This window comes from Sminthopsis crassicaudata, chromosome 1 (assembly GCF_048593235.1).
Source record: "Sminthopsis crassicaudata isolate SCR6 chromosome 1, ASM4859323v1, whole genome shotgun sequence".
NCBI lineage: Eukaryota > Metazoa > Chordata > Mammalia > Dasyuromorphia > Dasyuridae > Sminthopsis > Sminthopsis crassicaudata.
This window is the reverse complement of record NC_133617.1, coordinates 397,087,209-397,104,818: the sequence shown is the minus strand read 5'-3', so window position 1 is coordinate 397,104,818 and position 17,610 is coordinate 397,087,209. Positions and strand designations below refer to the sequence as shown.

The 17,610-nt window shown below is 38.5% G+C and overlaps 2 long non-coding RNA genes across 2 annotated transcripts in view; both read right to left on the bottom strand.

The window, feature by feature from the left end:
- Positions 1–12,333, bottom strand: part of LOC141549878 (uncharacterized) — a 45,428-nt gene extending 33,095 nt beyond the window's left edge. Inside the window, exon 1 of the long non-coding RNA XR_012484457.1 lies at positions 12,096–12,333. This is a non-coding gene — a long non-coding RNA (uncharacterized LOC141549878). The remainder of the gene's footprint in view (positions 1–12,095) is intronic.
- On the bottom strand, positions 6,234–12,032 carry LOC141549879 (uncharacterized). The gene is made up of 2 exons (XR_012484458.1): positions 7,227–12,032; positions 6,234–6,648 (listed from the first exon to the last, which is right to left on the bottom strand). It is a non-coding gene; the product is annotated as an uncharacterized LOC141549879 (long non-coding RNA).
- Positions 12,334–17,610: the final 5,277 nt, after the last annotated feature.

The window sequence follows — 17,610 nt, the reverse complement described above, 5'->3', positions numbered from 1 at the left end:
GGGATCTTAAACTTTCTTGTGCCATGGACTCTCTTCTAAGCCTGGTAAAGCCTATGGACATATTCTCAGAATAATGTTATTAAATGTATAAAATAAAATATATAAGATTACACAGGAAATGAATTATATTAAAATATATTTATCAAAATATTTTATGAAAAAAGTTTATGAGCCCCAGGTTAAAAACTCCTGGAGTTTAAAAGAAAAAGAGTATATTAAACCTCAAGATGGGGAGATAGGAAGGCTTCAGGGGAAGTTATAACAGATGATAACAGTTATCATCAAGTACCTGAGGGGAATGGAAGAAGGACTAGATTCATTTTCATTGGCCTCAAGGACAGAACTAAGAATGGTGTTTGAAATTTAGAGAGGAAAATTTAGGCTTGATGCAAGGAAAAACTTTACACTGTGTCTCAAAAGTTTTTCTGCAGCTTTAAGCTCTAATAGCATAGAGTTTAAAAAATAAACTATTTTTTAAAAATAAGCTTTTAATAGTTTAAGACTTCAAGAAGACTTTTGGGATACTCTGCTTATAGATGCACATGAGATTTTTCAATAGTTTACATTTTATTTACAATCTTTCTCTTTCTGACTTCATTGATGTATTCAGTAACATCAATTAAACTTATCTTCTAGGTGGGAAATCTTTGTGTTTTTTGTGACTCTTCCCTGTCTTTCACAAATCAGTTAACAAGACCTGTTGGTTCCACTTCCACAATATGCCTTGCATCTGCCGCTGCCTCTTTATTTTGATTGTCACCAACCTAGTAACTCACTGGACTGCTACAACAAAATCCTAAATGATCTGACTTTTTCTGGATTCCTCTCCCTCCAATTTATCCTTCTTGACATCACCATGGATCTTTATTATGCATACATCTATTTATATGCATATAAATGTATATATACTCTTCTGTTAAAAAAAAATCCTTCACTAGCTCTCCAATCAGAGCCTGATCTAAAATTAGCTTCGAGGAACTTCTTCAAATTCTTCAGCTTGGCATCCTAGGCCCTGCCCACTATGACACCTTGCCTTTTGGGGGTTGTTTCATCTAAATCCTGTCAGTATATCCCTAGTGTGCAGATCCTTACACATCTTCCTTGCCCCTGTTCCTATGTTCATACTGCTCTTTATGACTGAAATTCCCCTCCCACCCCTTCCTGTCTGTGGAACTAAACTCCTACCTATATTTTAAAACTTAATTCAAACATCACTTGCTTCAGACTCTCTTCCCAACTTCCCGCCTCCTAGTCAATACCACTTATCCCTAAGACAGCACATGGCGCTTAGGTCTTCTCTCATATCCTTGTTTTGTTTTATATTGCATTGTAGTTATTTGTGTATAGACAGTGAGGTGGCACAATGGAGAGTAATACTTCTTCCTGAGTTTAAATCTGGCCTTAGACCCTTACTAGCTGTGTAACCCTGAGCAAGTCACTTAACTCTGTGTGCCTCAGTTTCCTCATGTGTAAAATGAGCTAGAGGAAGAAATGGCAAATCACTTCAGAATCTCTGCCAAGAAAACTCCAAGCAGGATCATGAAGAATCAGACATGGCAGAAACTACTGAATAACCAACGAAAAGTTGTTTGTGTATGCATAAACTGCTTCCCCCAATACACACTGTCCTTCTGAAGGCTGTGCCCATGTAACTTATGTGCCCACAGATCTCATGCAACCTGGATACAGGGCACACAAGCACAGTTAGTGCTAATGAACATTCATTGAATGGAATTATTCTTTTCTTGTGAGAGGTGACCTGGCCTCACAACAGTCTTGCTGTGAAACTAGAAGATTTCTTGGTAAGAATTTGAGGAAAAAGGCAATCAAGTTCCTTGTCACCTTTAACAAATTATACAAGGGAAGGAGCTGAGAACAGGAATAGGAATAAATCAACAGTGACAAGATGGAGGTACAGAGGCTGTGATCACATAATTAATAAAAATCTGAGGCAGAGATTTGAACTCAGGTCATCCTGATTCCAAGACTAGTGTTCTATCCCCATACCATCTAGCTGACTGCATACAAGCTACTCAAGTCTCCTATTTGAAGTGTCTCCCCAAAAATGTTTTTGGGGAGGCAGAGTTTTACAAATATTTCTTTGCCAGACTTAAAAAGAAAGTACACTTAACTGCCTCTATCTTGATATGTTTTTTCAGAGGCTGTGGCTGACTTCCTTTGTCCTTGTCCCTTGACCCCCAGAAAGTCCTGGTACATGCTCTCCAGTGCTTCACATCCAAATAACTAAATGTAACGTTCAGGCTAGCTTTCTTGGAGGTCCTTTGGACAGGCCTTGGTCTTTTTGGTGGAGAAGTGATGAAGGCAGGAGAGCCACCATGAGACTGGTCAAAAATGGAATTTCTCATTTCCAGTCCTTCTCAGCCCTTATCTGCCTTAGTACAATTACATCATTATAGCACATTGAATATGTGTGAACTAGAGAACATTACATCATCATACTAAGTATTACGTATATATGTGAACTAGAGAATCATCATCTCATCAATTCCACTGAGTTAACACATTATTTCAAGTATACTTCTCCAGAGTTCCAGCCCTCTACAACTAAACATAGTTTTACACTTTACACTGAAGGGATCCTTCACTTTCTCCTAAGTGTCTAAGCAAATGTCTCTCAATTCCAACTGGATGCCAAGTCCTCCATATCTGGAGTGCGCCTTCATCACAATTATCCTTGTCCTTCATGACTAGGCTTTTCTACTCATACTAAGCATAATCAAGTACTTCTAGCAGATCCTGCCCCCGGGGGTTCCTTTTTCTTACAGAGAAAGCAGTCATACATGAGGAAAGTCCTTGGGAATTCTGAACACATGGAACCAATAAGAGTGTAACAAATAATGTTAAGCCATGAATTACCCTTGGGTAATCATATCCATGTCTTTTTTAAAAAGTGTACTTATTTAAAGCTTAGATACAAAATATAAAAATAAAAAATCATTGTTATATGCACAGCAGAACATAAGACGATTCAAATCAGAAACAATAAATTTCCACTTCAAGAAAGTATATATAATAAATTCTACACATTGTATTCTAAACTTTTTGCTTCTCTGTAGGTTTTCTTTTGTTCTGTACTGTGCACTTTTTACTTTATTCTTTTTTTTCTTTTCTTCCCCCAAACAGGCTACAGTTAATCACAGATATATTTACATATACATACATAAAAACAAACACATATGTATATACATATACATAGATCCATACAAATACAGAGATATACACACATATTTTTATTCTGTTTCTCTGAAGATGGATAACATCATTTTTAGATCTGAATCTTTTAATATTTTTTAATATCTACCAACTCATCACCAAATCCATGCCTGAGGAAGGGTGGAGGGTTGAAGGATCCTACTACTAAAATGATAAGCTACTCTGAGCATAGGCCATAAAGAGAGAAGGCCCAGTGTGGCCCCATATCCTGATAATACCCCAGTTCTCTGGGCATGAGATGTTTAAGAGTCAGTGCTGAGTTTATAGTTTATATGCCCCAAATCCAGATTCAAAGGTTATAAATTAGGTTTATGTGAATGATCTGTTAATACCTGGCTTTTCAAAGCTCCTTTTTATCAGTGAAGTTTTTAGGATTTGAAGGAATTCCTTGTATCTTTTTTACTTATGTAACCAATATTTATTAGGCTACTGTGTTGGCCTCTTTCTACATTTCCTCTCCAAGAAGAACCAAATCCTGGAACACAATCTCAAACTTAATCCTTGTACTCTAAATCCCAGTTTCTTAGAAGACTGTAGGTTGTAACCCCATCTCAAGTCTCATAATTGAACGTGAGGGTTGTAAAATTATGGTATATTATCAATAAATGTTTGATTTGTTTATCTATTTTATATAAGTGGAAAAAGTTCAATAAGCTCTGCTTCTTGAATACTCAAAATACAAATGGGTCATCCCAAATTCTTATCCAAATCACATTCAAAGATCTGAAGACGTCTTGCCCAGAACAATTTCTGAGTTTCTGTCCTCAGATTAAATCTTCCCAGATAATTCTTACTTCACTTGAAAAGATTGAAATCATACAAATGAAGTTCCCTCAACTCCCCTCCTCCAAATTTTAATATACTATCAATACTCTCCTTGCCTTCTTTATCTTCTTACTAAAACTGATCCCTCCATCTATAACCTTGTTCTTCTTTCTCTCCCTCACCTAGGACCTCATTTCAGCAATCATTCCTATTGTCTCTTGTATCTTCAATTACTTTCTTATCATTGGCTTCTTTTTAACTGCCTACAAACACATTCAGACATCTCTTATTCTAAGAAAAAGAATAAAACCAAAACCCTTTCTTTTGACTCACTCTTTTTTCTTCACTACCATATATTTTGAGAGAGTTATCAACACCCAATGTCTCCAATACTCAATAATTTACTCTACCCTAAAACACTTGAACTTTTGTTTCATTTCCATTCTACTGAAACTGCTCTCTTCAAAGTCACCAGTTACTTTCTCAGAACTATCTCCAAAGGCATTTTTCCCTTTCCTTTTCTTTCCCCTTATGACACTTACTATCCATTCCTCTGGAGTATTCTCTCTTCCCTTCTTCTGAATATTTTATCTCTAATTCCTCCTTTTCTGGTTTCTTCCTAGCCTTCTTATCCTCTTTCAAATTCCTTAAAGGGAGTGTCCCCCAAGTTTCTGCCCCTGCCAGTTTTTGCTCTCCCTTCACAATCATATCTACTCCTACAACATTAGCTATGCTAATGCAGAGGTGACTCCCTAGTCTCTCTCTTTAATCATGGTGTCTCCTTTCTTTTCTTTCTTTTTTTTTTTTTAAATAGCCTTTTATTTTCAAAATAACATACAAAGATAGCTTTCAATATCCACTCTTGCAAAACCTGTGTTCTGAATTGCTCTCCCTCCCCTCCCCTTCAACCCTCTCCCCTAGACAACAAATAATATAGGTTAAATATGTGCAATTCTTCTAAACATATTTCCACACTTATCAAGCTGCACAAGAAAAATCAGATCAAAAATGAGGGGAAAATAAGAAAAAAAAAAAGCAAAAAGCAAGCAAACAACAAGATGAAAATACTATGTTGTGATCTATACCCAGTCCCCACAGTCCTCTCTCTGGGTGCAGATGGCTCTCTCTATCACAAGATCATTGGAACTGGCCTGAATCACTTCATTGTTGAAAAGAGCCAAATCTATCACAGTTGATCATTATATAATTTTGTACAATGATCTCCTGGTTCTACTCACTTCACTTAGCATCACTTCATGTAAGTCTCTCCAGGCCTTTCTGAAATCATCCTGCTGGTCATTTCTTACAGAACAATAATATTCCATAACATTCACATAGTACAACTTTATTCCATAACATTCATATAGTACAACTTATTCAGCCATTCTCCAATTGATGGGCATCCACTCAGTTTCCAGTTTCTGGCCACTGCACATTTTTGCACATGTGGGTCCCTTTTCCTTTTTATAATCTCTTTGGGATTCAGTATTTCTCCTTTCAAGTCCCAGAAATGAAACTGTTAACAGGACATTTCTATTTGGGTGTCCTAGCAGCACCTCAAACTTACTATATGAGAAACCAAAACTTTTCCTCTAAATCTCTTCCCTTACTTCTGATTCTACTTACTGGCAGTAAAATTCGTTCAATCTCTCATCTTTGAAAATTGGAATTACCTTTTGCTCTTTTTTCTCTTATTCCCAGCTGGTTACCTAAGCCTATTGATTCTACCCCAGCAATATATCTCATATCCTTCTCCTCTTTGTTCCCACAACCACTACCCTGATATAGCTTCAGTAATCTGAACTATTTCAATAGATAACATAATTTTCATTCTTTTCCTTTTCTAATTCATTCTTTAAGCTCCAGTGAAACTAATCTGCCTTATGCAAAGATTTGTTCATGTCACTAAAGAATTCTCCATGACTCCCAAATATTAAGTAAAATTCACATTTCTTTGCCAGAACAAGACATCCCACGATTTGATGCCACAACCTTTCCAGCTTTGTCACATGCCAAACTGCCTCACTGTCCTTTGAACACCCCCTACACACTCATCTTCTTTCCTGGACATCAGGACCCAGAGTCTGCTTAACATTTCTACCAGGTCTGCCAGCACCTGAAATTCAACATGAATAATACTGAACCTGAATCCTCAGCACATTCCTTCCTTTACATTTTCCTATTTCTGTGTTCTCCTAGGAACCCATGTTGGAATCCTTAGTCCTTATTAATTCTTTATTCTTTTTCCCATTTCCAATCAGTTGCTCACTTATTGACATTAACTCTTAAATGGGTCCCTTTCTCTCCAGCTACAATTTCAAACTCATCATCACTGATCAGGGTTAATGTAATAGTTTCCTAAATGGCTTCCCTATCTCCACTTCCTTCTCCAATCCTTTCTTCATATAGTTGCCAAAATAATCTTCCTAAGGAACAGATCTAAAGAATAGCTCCAAATTGCCTAAAATACACAGTTTTAGCTTTGTTTTCTAAGTTCTTCCTAATATATACCCTTATATATTATACAGCAAACCAAACTGGACCACTAACTATTCCCTGAAATCAGCACCCATTGTTCTTGTGTAACATGATAAATGTGGAAATAAGTTTAGAAGAAATGTACATGTTTGACCTATATTGGATTACTTGCTATCTAGGAAAGGGGAGAGGTAAGGGAGGAAGGAGAAAAACATGGAACAAGGTTTTGTAAGAAAACTATCTTTGCATGTATTTTCAGAAATAACAATTAATTTTTAAAAATTTTATTAGAGATTTTAATTTTCAAAACATATGCATGGATAATTTTTCAACACTGACCCTTACAAAACTTTGTGTTCCAAATTTCCCCCCTTTTCCCAACCCCATCTCCTAGATGGTAAGTAACCTAATATATGTTAAACATGGTAAAATATGTTAAATCCAATATATGTATGCACAAGAAAAATCAGATCAAAAAGGGAAAAAAATGAGAAAGAAAACAAAATGTAAGCAAACAACTACAAAAAGAGTGACAATGCTATATTGTGGTCCACATTCAGTTCCCAGAGTCCTCTTTCTGGTTGTAGATGGTTCTCTCTCTCTTTCTCTCTCTCTCTCTTTTTAATTAAAGATTTTTATTTACAAAACATATATGGGTAATTTTTCAACATTGATCCTTGCAAAACCTTGTGTTCCAAATTTTCCCCTCCTTTCCTCTCTCCTCCCCTAGATAGCAGGTAATCCAATACCTGTTAATGCTAAAATACATGTTAAATCCAATATATTTACATAGTTACCTTGCTGCACAAGAAAAATCAGATCAAGAAAGAAAAAAAAAACTGAGAAAGACAACAAAATGCAAGCAAACAACAACAAAAAGAGTAACAATGCTATATTGTGGTCCACACTCAGTTCCTACAGTTCTCTTTCTGGTTTTACAGTTCTCTCTAATGACTCTCTTCATCACAAGATCATTGGAAGTGAGCTAAATCATCATCATTGAAGAGAGTGACATCCATCAGAATTGATTATAGTATAGTCTTATTGTGATATACAATATAACTGAGTTTTTAAAAAAGTTGTGGAGTCTCTACCTAAAATTTTCTAGAATACAACAGTTAGACAAATTTAACTGTACTTTTCCCCCCAATGACACTCCTCTTGGTGTCAAAGGATTTGATGTACAACTGTAATACGCTTGGCTCTTTTCAACAAAGTGATTCTGGCCAATACACTTGTAATGGAGAGAGCCATCTGTATACAGAGAGAGAACTATGGGGGGATTAAGTGTGGCTCATAACACAGCATTTTTACTCTTTTTGTTTGCATTTTTTTTCTCTTTTTTTTTCTGGTATGATTTGATTTTTCTTGTGCAGCAAGATAATTGTATAAATATATATGCATATATTGGATTTAACATATATTTCTACCATATTTACTATATATTAGACTACTTGCCATCTAGGGAAGGGGTTGGAGAAAGGGGGGAAAATTGCAACACAAGGTTTTGCAAAGGTTAATGTTGAAGAAATTAAAAAATAAAAAAAAAATTTTGTATAAGGGCAACAACAACAAAAAAAGATTTAGCCATTAGATCACTGTTGAACTTTAAGAAAGGAATTTCAGTAGACTTAGGAGAACAGAAGAAATGGGTTAAAAAGTGAGGAGGCAATGAGAAAATACAAGACTAAAGAGCAATCTAAAGTAAAAAATAAAAAAGTAATCTAATAATTTAAGAATACAAAGGATGAATGGTATAAGATGACATTTTGAGGGAATGGCAAATTTGAATGAGTTTCTTACTTTCATTCACTGATTAAAATCTTTAAAATCAAATCAAATTCTGCTTCTTCCATAGATTCCTCATATCAGTTGACAACAACTACTTTTTCTTCAGGGTTCGGTTTTTTTTGTTTTTTTTTTTATTAGCTTTTCATTTACAAGATATATGCATGGGTAGTTTTTCAGCATTGACAATTGCAAAACCTTTTGTTCTAGTTTTTCCCCTCCTTCTCCCCACCCCCTCTCCCAGATGGCAGGTTGACCAATAAGTTAAATACAATATACGTATACATGTCCAAACAGTTGTTTTGCTGTACAAAAAGAATCGGACTTTGAAATAGTGTATAATTAACCTGTGATTCCTTCAGGCTTTATATGATACTTTGTTATGCACCTCAGTTATTTCTTTATGCATATCCTCCTGTTAAACTGCAAGGTCCAGGAAGGTAATGACCTTATCCAAATTCTATCTCTTTCAATATCTAGTGCAAGGCTCTTCACAAAACGGATGCTTAATAATTTTTGTTGACCGTTTCCACCGAATGACCAGAATGTGAAGTATATGAAAGCTTAAGATATGAGTGACTATATGACCTCCAGAAGAATACATTTTGCCAAGTATTAAAAAGTTTTATCTTTTTTAAAGTTATCACCGAACAAACAAATGCTATTCATGGAAGAACTGAGATGAAAGAGAAATAACATTTTGTTTGATCAACTGTTTTGAATTGTTTATGTGTATCCCTAATGACTAAGCTATTCAGCTATACTGGAATATAACTCCTAATGCTGTTAAGGAAACAGGTCAATAGGGTAAACCATACTATGCTAATTTATGTAAAACTCTTGAAATGGCATTGCAGGGCCAACTCAATATAGAGTCTCTTATAGAGAAGGGATCCATCTGCCATTTGGGAATGCTCAGCTCTATGTCTGATAGGATACATGACTTGTGACCAAAATCAGGGAAAAGAAAAAGCTTACCTGTCACCTAGACCTTGGGAATTCAGCTGGAGTCACTTGTACCTTCTTCTTGTCTATATACTCTAGATGTTCCCAACCTTCAGGACTAAGCATCTGCATAGATAAAGAATAGCCAAAGACTTTGTAGCAAGAACCCCATGAGCTCTGAGGACTGGCTGCCTGTTTCCTTAGAACCATATTTGGTGATCTCTTCCTAGTCTCTCATTGCTGACAGATTTTCTATGAAAGGAACAAGATAATGGCCCCTTATCCATCATGGTAACTCTCTCAAATTTAGAGATCAATATGCCCCTATAGGAATGTTCTGCATGGCCCAGCATTTGCACTCTATTTGTCTCCTATGGATGCTTCATTCTTGTAGAAAAAAAAGAGTCATACACAAAGAAACTGATTTTATAAACAAGTTCCAAAGACATTTTGTCTCCTAGAAGATGATGTAAAAAGCGGTTAGTGAGGAAAACCTGGAACCCTAAAGGTAGAATCAGAGAAATATTGAATCTTATGGTTGAAAGACCAAGGTAGGATAGTATCTAGACAGGGTTCTCACACTATGGCCCGAGGCAGATGCGGCCCGCCAGGTTATGGCAAATGGGCTGAGGGGCAGAGACAGTGTGAAGTTTTGTTTTTACTATAGTCGGGCCCTCCCACAGTCTGAGGGACAGGGAACTGGCCCCTGTTTAAAAAGTTGAGGACCACTGGTCTAGAGAAAGGGTGGGAACTCTGAAAGAGGGAAGAAGAGCTCACATAACCAAGGTCTGGTCCAAATGAAATAAATGTGATAAATGAGGTATATTCTAATTCCCTAGCCTATCTTGCTTGTTCCCTTTTCAAGACCCCCAAACACAGCCTGGGCACCAAAACTATTAACTATTTGCTAACTTATGAGAGGCAAAGCTACTTATGATGCCAGAAATTTGGCCAAGAGACCTTCCTTTAATTTTTAAATCTATCAAAGTGAATGAAGTGAACTGTGAAAGCCGTCTCACAAGTGTTCTGAAGACTGAGCGCAGGTAGGCTCTGCCCCAGAGCCAGGTTTCTTTCCCCAGAAATCACATAGTTTACAAGGAGTGGGACTTTTTCTTTGAGACTGTTGGGGCACCTTGGCATTGAAACTCCCACGTAAGGTAATTTAGCAATCCTAAAGATGTGGTTGGGTGGAAGGTTGTACTCACTTAGAATGTGAGGTCATTTGCCCTGCCTAATGAGGGCAAAGACCCAGCCTATAGGGGGTGTTAGCCCAGGCCCCTCTATAATTTTTGTCTGTTACCTGGGCCTCACCTCTCCTTCCTAACTGCTTGTGAGGAGGGAGATGCCCTTTCTTGAGGGATCATAATAAAATTCTGCCCTTGCCTTGAGAAATCTCCTTTGATTTATTTGAGCCGGGGTCTCATCCCACACAAAAGGAAAAAGACCATAGGCACTAACTTTGTCCAAGGCAATCCCTATAGACTAAGAACCAGGGCATCCAGGGAATAAATCATAATAATCTTTTTTTTTTTTTTTTCCCTGAGGCTGGGGTTAAGTGACTTGCCCAGGGTCACACAGCTAGGAAGTGCTAAGTGTCTGAGAGCAGATGTAAACTCGGGTCCTCCTGACTTCAGGGCTGGTGCTCTATCCACTGTACCACCTAACTGCCTAATCATAATAATCCTTGACATTGCATATCCCTTTACAATTTAAATATCAATTTTTGGGACTTGAGGGTCTTTCTGCGGTTTTTCCCAATCTTTTTTGATAATTGTCCCAGGATTTAAATTTTTACTGTTGGTAACATATCTTCAACCTTTAAACATAGAACCCGACAAACTTTGAGCTATGCATGTTAAAAAATAATGGAAAAAAGGAGTTTAAACTCTATCCGTTTAAAGTAGAAACAATCAGCTTTCAATGAGTCGATTTTCTCGATGCCTAAGGGTTCAGCTTCGGGTCTGGATGTTTGTTTGTTGCCAGAGGCAGCAGAGGATGGGCGGGCCCAGAGCAGGTATGTAAACTGAAAGACCAGACAAAGGCTGCCCTGTGGCAGACAGAGCTGGTTTGTGTTGCCTGGGAATCGGACACTGCACAGAATTCCCAACATTTCCTCCTAGTCAAGCACCACAGGAGGCGAAGACGACCTGGGACTAAGAGTTGAGGATCGGCAGGGGGAGCCCTAGCTTGTCAGAGCCATCGACTGGCCCCGAGCCCAAGCGCCCTAGTCAACGTCGTCAGGGGCAATGACATTCTGGGCTTGCATGCCAGCGCAGGCGCAATTAAGAAAACTGTCTCCCCTCCCCCTCATCAGCTAGCAGTTCCTGGGGGCTCACATGACCTTCCTCAGCCCTCCGCCCCTCAAGAGAACACTTCTTTGTCGGAGTTTGTCTTATTCCCGAGATCAAAGAATTGGGAAAGGAAAAGAAAGAACAGAGAAGTAAAACCGACTCTCCGACGGCTAAATCTAAGGAAAATCTGCCTAGCAACACATCACCTGACCCCAAGGAGGGCAGGCATTGGCTGCCCCCTGAGGGAGGCGGCCTACCTCCTGCCCCTCCTTCCCAACTCCCTACCTTTCCGACTTCTGCCCCTTTCCCCTTCCCTGAATTCCCCGCTCCGGCCTCCCTGCGCATTCTGGGGCTCCCGTTCCTGTGAAACGCGGGGTTTTCTTCGCGGCTCCAGGGAACGCATTCATATTTCCCACTCCTCCCCGCCTGCTCCGCCCTCTTCACCGACCACGCCCCCTCCTGCCACAACTCAGCAGCAAAGCGCTTAATCTCAGCGGGCTAAGGAACCAAAAGAATTAAAATAGCCACGCATTCGAGTCTCACCCCTACCCCCAACCCCCACTCAAGCGCTGCCCACCCTAGCTAGACACTCACCATGCTGCTCATTGGCCCCTGAGAATGTCAGTCACTCGGTGGCCCGTCCCCTCCTGGCCTCTGCTGCTCCCCCCCAGTCCCAATTTCGCGGCTCCAAGTGTGGGTGTGTCTGAAGTGCAGTCCGCGTGCCTAGAACCTCTCGGCTGCTAGGGTCGCGAGAGGTGCGTAGTTCCATCTTCGCGGAACTACCGGGCCCGGCTACCCCGCTAACCTAGGCCGGAGGCAGCGCCCCTCCCTCTCCATCCGGACGCAGCCTGTCTCTCCTGCGCCCTTCCCCCACCGCTCCTCCGCTGCCTCCCTGGGTTAGCGTGTAGAACACTCGCTTTTTTTTTTCCTTTGCAGTTTTTACAAACATTATTTAAGGAATTCATCTAGCACGATGCAGATAAAAGAAAAATTACAGTACTATGAAGGAAAATCAAATCATCTTCTCAGAAATTCATGCAAACACCGAGACTCAACATTATCCTTATTAATTTAAAAAACCAAAAGCTTGGATTACATATTCCTAATGGGGCAGTAATCAAAATGTACACATTATCGAGCGTCTTTCTTAAAACCACAGGCACAGAGGGCTGCTGTATTTGTCTTTATTTAAACAAAAAAAAGCTCTCCTGAAGTCTCAAGGCTTTATGTAACGTAGTATAAGGACAACATTGAATATATCAAAAGCGAAACTGCTTCTAACTCCCGGGCCTGGAGCCCCACGGCTTTTACCCTCCCCCATCCCGAGAGCTGGAGGCCCGAGGTGGGAGTGAGGAAGCCTCGTGCAACAGAGGCTAGTCCTAGCACCGGGCCAGTCGTGCTCAGACACTTGTCAAATTAGCCTCGTCCGGCCCACAAAATTTCTGCTGGAGAGTAACAGTACCTCCATCTCAAGTTAACTGGTCTAAACCTACTTCAAAAGGCCTGTGGTTTCGTAAGCTCCTTCACTTCCCTTTAGCTTTTAAGGCCTTTCACAATCTGGCTTTACCTATATATTCAATTACATATATTACCCCTGCCACACTTAGTGGTGTGTGTCAGATTATGCCTTGCTTTCCTCCCTTTTATCACAAACTACAAGTTGTAGGTAGTCACTTCCCCCAAGATTCCTTCCTATCATTTCTACCCCAGCAGTCAGTCCTTCCTTTTGATCAGTATCCGATGAAAAGAGACATTTCTCTCAGTTCTTCCACTTTTGGAAAACTGAAATAAAGCAAAAGAAATCAGTGTTTTGGGAAAAGGACAAGAGCTCCCAGATACCCAAATAACAAGTCCCCCAGAACTTGTGTATCATTGCCTGTGTGCAAAAAAGATCTGCTTCCCAGATTCCTCATCTATTTCCTCTCTCTAGGTGGACTATTTTATATTCCAAGGACAGAATCCACCTTCTTTCTGCTTCCAATATCCTTCAACTAAAACGCTTTCCAAAATGCTTTCTACCTCTGGTTCTTGGCTATACATGAGTATATCATATTCAGTGATACTCAGGGGAGGCTCTCTGGCCTTGTCACAGTACACATTGTTTTTGTCCAGATTGTGCTCTTTCCCCGAATTCTATGTATGCATTTGTGTTTGATTAATGAAAAAAAAATTGGATTGTCACCTACGCCCAGCTGTATCAATTAACATAGCATGAAAAAATACTATAGTGTGTTTGTCAGAAAATATTTGAAGATGGCTTATATGTACAAAATATGCATGCTTCCTGTAACATACGGATGTCTGTGTATATATCTACACAGACTGTCTAAACATAAAAAAGCAGTTCACTGGCATAATTAATTAAAGAAATTGATTAATTTAAAAAATCTCGAAGTTTGGCCCATCCTTCTCCAAGAGGGAACCTGCGATTTCCACCTGAAAGGGAACAGAAGATATGTAGATAGATATCTGCTATTTCCTCCCTATCTCCAAGAAGATTGTTGGACTAGAATTATATGTCTCTGCCCCCTCAAATATTAGTAATCTAGAAGTGTAAGAGTGGTTCAGAAGGAAAGCTGCTTCTCATGTTATTCTTAAAAGGAGAGGTAGCCCTTAGTTTAGACTCACCATGTTAGTTTCATAAACACCTTCAAAAGACAACATTTTCAAAAATAATAAATCTGTTCATCCAAGCAAATATCAAACAGAAATTAAAGTTATGTAGATTAGAATGTACAAAGAAATCTACCAAGATAAAATGTACAAAAATCTACCAAAAAAAATTCTTTACCTTGGGCTGAGAATAGATTTCAGCTCAAACCACAAGAGAAGGCCTGATCTCCTCCAGGAGGGCCATTCTAGCAGTTTTTAGGGTCATGCTGAGAAACCAGATTCCCTTTTATAACTGCAATTTCTCTATCCACATAGATCTCCCCTGAGGAGTCTCTGGAACCATCTCTACTTCTTTCCCTAGCAGCTCTGGCACACTCAGTAAATCCCTTACACAGGTACAAAAGATTTATATCTGCATTCTCTCTGGAACCATAGTTATTTGTTGTTGTTGTTGTTGTTGTTGTTTAATATATAGCTGTACTCAAATACCTTGGGTTTTGTTAGAAATTTGGTTAGATATAAATCAGAACATCTGCTATGAGAAGGCATGGCAAAAGATAAAGGAGCATGTAGATGATAGAGGGTGTGGGGGGGAAGAGGGGTCAAAGATTCAATATGAAATGTGTGTGTGTGTGTGTGTGTGTGTGTGTGTGTGTGTGTGTGTGTGTGTGTGTGTGTGATCTGAATGGATATGTGGTATTTGAGCACAGGGAATTCTAGAATTGTAGTGTAAAGCCTATGAGGAAGGGACTGTGAAAAGGCTCTCAGTGTTTTTTATGGCTGAAGCTTTCAAATCCTGGGCAGAATGAGTAAAGCCACAAACATGGTGGTCCTGGAATCAGTTTGGGTTTTTTAAAATTCCCAAATCCTTCCTCCTCCCCAACATTTCAAGCCATATAATAGTATCAATATTTTCTCACAGAGAGCCTGCTGACATTGTCCAGAGCACCTCGAGTTGTGAGGAACAAAGTTTTTTAAGGTATATCAAGAATCTTTTAAGGAATATAAAGAGTCAAGGAGACAAAAAGTCCAATCTTCAATCCATTAGAAGATGAGCAGATCTTGGAACTTTAGTGTTCCTGAGTAGGTTTCTTTCAGCTCTGATGTGCCATGATTTTATTATTTTTTTAAATTGAAGCTTTTTATTTTCAAAACATATGCAAGGATAATTTTTTACCATTGACCCTTGCAAACCTTGTGCGTTAATTTCCCTCTCCTTCCCTCCCCCTCCCCTAGATGGCAAGTAATTCAATATATGTTAAATATGATAAAATATATATATATGTAAATCCAGTATAGGCATTGGTATTTAAATGATTATCTTGCTGCAAAAGGAAAATCAGATCAAAAAGGAAAAAATATGAGAGAGAAAATAAAATTCAAGCAAACAGCAACAAAAGAAGTGAAAATGCTATGTTGTGATCTACAATCAGTTCCTACAGATCTCTCTCTGAATGTAGGTGGCTCTCATCATCATAAGATCATTGGAATTGCATGACATGATTTTAAGTGCAATTGGAAATCAGAGAAGGGAGAGATCCAGGTGGGCTGGAGAAATTGGAGAAGGGTTCATGAAACAGGTGAAACAAATGGGGCCTTGAGAGATGATTGGTTTAGATAAGGGAAGAAAAGAAGGGTTATTTTAGGTTGAAGGATACAGTCTAAGTAAAGCTGCATGAAGCAGATTGAATATGCAAGGTTTAGGAAAGTCTCAAAGAACTGGGACAGAGGGCTAGTATTTGAGGACTACAAGCCAGGCCCATAGGTTGAGGAACAATTGAGGAATTAAATTAAATCAGGGGAATATTTCTATAGTCTCTTCTGTTGAATAACTGTAGCACATTTCCTTTAAAACTGTTTTCATTGTTATGTTTTCATATTCTAAGCGTTGACTCTTTCATTACCTTGCTTAAAACTTCCAATGACCTCCTAATCCCTACCACATCCATTCTGGATTTGATTGTCTTCTTTTCTATAAAATCCACAGAAATCTCTGGCTTCTTTGAACTAGTTAAATTTTTTAAAAATTAATTTTATAATTATAACATTTTTTGATAGTACATATGTATAGGTAATTTTTTACAACATTATCCCTTGTACTCCCTTCTGTTCTGAATTTTCCCCTCCTTTCCTCCACCCCCTCCCCTAGATGGCAGGCATTCCCATACATATTAAATATGTTATAGTATATCCTAGGTACAATATATATGTGCAGAACCGAATTTTGTTGTTGTTGTTGTTGTTGCATTTCCCAGTGTTTCTTCTCTGGGTGTAGCTGATTCTGTCCATCATTGATCAATTGGAATTGAATTAACTCTTCTCTTTGTTGAAGATATCCACTTCCATCAGAATACATCCTCATATAGTATTGTTGTTGAACTGTATAATGATCTCCTAGTTCTGCTCATTTCACTCAGCATTAGTTCATGTAAGTCTTTCCAAGCCTCTCTGTATTCATCCTGCTGGTCATTTCTTACAGAGCAATAATATTCCATAACATTCATATACCATAATTTACCCAACCATTCTCCAATTGATGGACATCCATTCATTTTCCAGTTTCTAGCCGCTACAAAAAGGGCTGCCACAAACATTTTGGCACATACAGGTCCCTTTCCCTTCTTTAGTATTTCCTTGGGATATAAGCCCAGTAGTAGCACTGCTGTATCAAAGGGTATGCACAGTTTGATAACTTTTTGGGCATAGTTCCAGATTGCTCTCCAGAATGGTTGGGTTCTTTCACAACTCCACCAACAATGTATTAATGTCCCAGTTTTCCCACATCCCCTCCAACATTCATCATTATTTGTTCCTGTCATCTTAGCCAATCTGACAGGTGTGTAGTGGTATCTCAGAGTTGTCTTAATTTGCATTTCTCTGATCAATAGTGATTTGGAACACTCTTTCATATGAGTGAAAAGAATTCCAATTTCATCATCTGTTCATATCCTTTGACCATTTATCAATTGGAGAATGGCTTGATTTCTTATAAATTAGAGTCAATTTTCTGTATATTTTGGAGATGAGGCCTTTATCAGAACCTTTAACTATAAAAATGTTTTCCCAATTTGTTACTTCCCTTCTAATCTTGTTTGCATTAGTTTTGTTTGTACAAAAGCTTTTTAATTTGATGTAATCAAAATTTTCTATTTTGTGATCAATAATGATCTCTAGTTCGCCTTTGGTTACAAATTCCTTCCTCTTCCACAAGTCTGAGGGGTAAACTATCCTATGTTCCTCTAATTTATTTATGATCTCGTTCTTTATGTCTAAATCATGGACCCATTTTGATCTTATCTTAGTATGTGGTGTTAAGTGTGGGTCCATGCGAACTAGTTAAAATTTGAATGTTTTGGAAAACAAAGTTGAAAAGGATCTTGGAGATTATTTTATTGAATTATCCCCTTTTACATATGAAGAAACGGAGGCTCACAGAGAAGAAAATGGCTTCTTTGAAGCTGCACAGCAAGATTTTAGCAAAGTTGGGAACCAAAAC